At 41.5% G+C, this 3,908-nt stretch overlaps 1 long non-coding RNA gene across 1 annotated transcript; it reads right to left on the reverse strand.

Annotated features, from left to right (window-relative positions):
- Positions 1-364: 364 nt before the first annotated feature.
- On the reverse strand, positions 365-3,617 carry LOC146442383 (uncharacterized). The gene is made up of 3 exons (XR_014849593.1): positions 3,489-3,617; positions 3,267-3,390; positions 365-2,902 (listed from the first exon to the last, which is right to left on the reverse strand). It is a non-coding gene; the product is annotated as an uncharacterized LOC146442383 (long non-coding RNA).
- Between the last annotated feature and the right edge of the window lie 291 nt (positions 3,618-3,908).

Below are 3,908 nucleotides of genomic sequence, written 5' to 3' on the forward strand. Positions count from 1 at the left end.
TCAAGTAATTAAAAAAACTTGATAGCCTCCTCCCTAACAGGTTTTAAATTGACAATTTGTCAATTTTTAGTGCAAAAATATTTTATGTAAGAGGTTCCAAGCAGATTGGATACCCTTTTATTTTACCTTAATCTCCTTAGGACCTCCCCCATTAGGGGGAGAGGGCAGAAATGATTATGCCTATTTTCCTGCAGGTGTTATAACACCTATGGAGGTCCTTTGGAAAAGGGAAGTGAAGTATCGATGATTCGTGAGTTGGAACATATAAGTGATAACAAGTAATAGAAAATTATCTCCTAGAAAACACAAATGCCATAAAAAGACCTGTTCCGCTAAAGGACAAAAAGTTATTTCCTGCTTCAGATTTAGAGGAACTCAAATAAAAGGCAAGCAAGATATAAAAATTTGCAACACATTCTGCCTCTCCAAACATATTTATTTTAAAATCAAAAGTTAGCCAAGATTTTTTTGGGATACCACACACAGAAACACCTCAACAGTCCAAGATTTAGTGAAAGCAAAAAACCACATTTTTTTCAGGATCTTGCCTGTCTAATGCCCTATGTAATAAATCTCATCTCAAATTTAATTAAGGAGACAATTTCTTTAACAGAGAACTGCACATGTATACATTCAGTAGAATTAACACGACTTCTGGCCAGCTTATGTGCTCAGGGGACTCCAGCTCCAGCACGTGGAGAAAAACTCATCCCTGTAGTGTCACAGATCCTTCTGCTACCACAGAAAATAGACAATACATTCCGAGTGCTGAGACTGAGCTGGCAAAATCCTGATACTCACAACCAGGGCAAGACCTTTGAAGGAATTCAGCTACCTGGAGCTCTTACTGGGAGAACCTGACCCTAATTACAAACAAACAAAATGTACTGGGTAAGTCCAGAGTCTCAGAAATTTGAGAATGAACTTCCTAAATGCAGGTGAAGTGTCCCGGCAAGCAGCTGCCAGTGAGTGAGCAAAGCTCAGCTCCCGTAAGGCTGTGCTTGCTGCTGGTTGTGCTGGAGAGCCACAGTGCTGGCTGCCAGCCTGTCTGCTCCTGTCTCGTGATCACCAGGCAAAGTGTGAGGCTGCAGGGAGTCTCTCTGTCTTGGCCAGCAAACCACCTGAAGAGAGCCCGGGTATTTCAGTCACTTGTGATCATTTCTCCATTCCCAGGGAAATTGTTTTGGAAAACTCAGTTATGATCCTAAAAGTTGAGGTATGCTGAAAATCCTGGCCACAGGGAAGAAGAAAGCCTATGTTTCTATTCACTGCTTGTTTTGAAAGGACTCAGTCCAAAACACAGAGAAAATCAGAGTGATTCCCATTGACTTAGCAGGCTTTGAGTGAAACCCAAAGTGCTTAATATTAAACTCCTCAGAAGCATGAGCTAGTGAAGCTGGTGAAGTTCTCAGGCTCCTTTTTCCACAGTTATCCATGTCCAACTGTCTCTGCTTCTTCAGTCCTTCCTCTCTTCCTCTGCATCCTGCATGGCTCAGGCAGGTGACAGTCAGACCATTTCTTTCTGGATCCTTGCAGATTGATCTGTTCCTTTCCTGTTCCACATTCTACACTGGGAGATTCCCAGGCTGAGATTTAAACCCTCCTCTGAGGAGCCTTCCTGAGAGATATGATACTATATTTTGGCAGGACCCCTCTCTGATACTCTTTTCCAGACCCATCCTGTCCCCATAGCAACTCTGGGTAACAACTGAGATGCATTACATTATTTTTTCCATTCTTTTGGCACTTGATTATAAATGTAGCTGCCAGCAGGTAAATTTAAAATGTATAAAAGTCAGGCCTTCACACAGCTGGTAGCCAGCCTGAATAGTTTGCTACCACAGGAGGCCACAGAATTGAAGAAATAAAGTCTGCAAAGGATTGAAATTGGAGTTGCTTGTGGGAATCTCATCCCGCTTTTCACATGGGTTTTGGTGGGCAGAGGAAAAGATCCAAAGACTTCAGTTCTCACTCCAAAAAGGACTCAGCTGTGGTGTTTTTACATGTTTCCTAACAAGAATTTTGTTCAAAATGGTTTTTAGCTTCAAAGATTGGATTTGTGCAAACTATCCCCATCAGGTGAGGGCATTTATCTGCTTTAAGCCTTTGAACATGGCACAATTTTGAACACAAAAGGCTGGTGGCAGTGCCAGTTGTGTATGTTCCTTATTTCTTTTAAGGACTGCCTGGGAATCAAAATAGAAAGTATTCTGCCTCATCTTGGTGATCTCCAAGAGCTGATCTATGACTTTATGATGCTCCAGGCACTGGACTTTCCAAGTTCCTATTCTGAGTAAAAGGGGACTGCTGATGCCAATGAAAATATTCATTTGATCCCTCTTGCCGTTTCAAAACTTCATGAAGAGGTTTTTTCTTCCTATTCATTCAAGTCCCTCAATACAGGGATGTGAGAAAACAACATGGGCATGAAAATCCACCCTGAAACAGATGTCTGTGCAGGGGAAACCCTCCTTTCAGATCCTCCCTTTAGCAATGGTGTCTTCTTGTTGTCTGAGCAAAACCACAAAAAGGAGGTTGGATTGTTTTTACATCTATTTTCCTTGGAAAACTCTTTTTCTTCCCAGGCACCTATTTATGTCTGACACTATTAATAATTTTCAAAATTTCAGAAAGCTCTTAAAATCAACCAGGAGTGCAAAGAAACTTTCCCTGGGAATGTTTTACTGCCTTCTCAGAAGTGGCTGACTTCTCACTTACAGCAAGTGATAATTTGGTATAAGGTTTCTTTTCTCAGCTTGAAATATAATAGGATCTCCTCCCACTAAGAAATACATGTACCAGCACTTAACAAACCATCCTCAAAGACCTGGATTTCCTCACCCACCACATGTTCTCTGCCGTCTTCCTCCTGTTTCCACATGCATCTGGTCAAAGAGGCTCACTGTGAGAAATGATGGTGTCATATATAAGAATATTATGATACACTACTTACAATTCTATCTATCTATCCCTTTCTGTGTGACTTATCTTTTCCCCCTGCCTCTCTTTCTGTATATTTCTACTGTATCAGATAATCCTTGAAAATAACCAGAACTCCTTGTAACACTCTGAAACATATTTTTAAATAAAATAAATTTTCTCAAGAAATGTTTCTTGACAAACAATCTCAGATTTTTCCTGTAACAGGCTGTCAAGACAAACCCATTGTTTTCACTGAGAGCTGTTCCCTTCCTGGTGCTACAGACCAGTTCTAGTCGGCATTTGCTACCAGTTGTAACATGGAGATGCAAAACACAAATACTCACTCCTTCCAGAGGAGCAAACAACTCTGATTTGGATGATGATGGATGGCTGGAAGCTAGTTCTGCTTTCAGGGCCTGTCTCTGTTAGTCTCAGAGCCCAGAGGGATTTTTTGACAAGGTGCTAAGCCTGTGGGTAGGAAGCAGGCTGAATATCTGTGCAAGTCAGTGCATCTCTGCATCGCAGTGACTTTGCAAGCACAGCGTGACAGAAACTTTCTTTTCAACCTCTCCATGCTCATGAGGTCAGTCCCAAATTCATTGCACTTGCTGTAAATTGTTAGCTTCTGTACTTTAAATGATGACCTTCACCATCCCTCTCCTTCAGTTCCAGGTAAGGTGGCCTGACTGGGAAATTAGGGACTCAGAATGACTTTGAATGACTCAGAATGACTCAGAATGACCAGCAACACTCGTGTTTCACTGGCCAGGTGAGGACCCTAAGATGGCTGGATTTACACAGGTGTTTCAGTGAGCTATTTACAAGACCTGTGTAATTTGCCTATTACACAGGTCTTGGGCACTATAATATTTCCCTACCTGTCAAGGTGGCTATGAAGTTAAATATATTAGAGGATTTAAAACATTCAGCTGTCACTTTCTTAGGGGTCTTACAGGTCATTTTAGACATGAGCTGTATGTACCATA

This window comes from Lichenostomus cassidix, chromosome 2, assembly GCF_008360975.1.
Source record: "Lichenostomus cassidix isolate B80296 chromosome 2, HeHo_3.0, whole genome shotgun sequence".
NCBI classification, from domain to species: Eukaryota; Metazoa; Chordata; class Aves; order Passeriformes; family Meliphagidae; genus Lichenostomus; species Lichenostomus cassidix.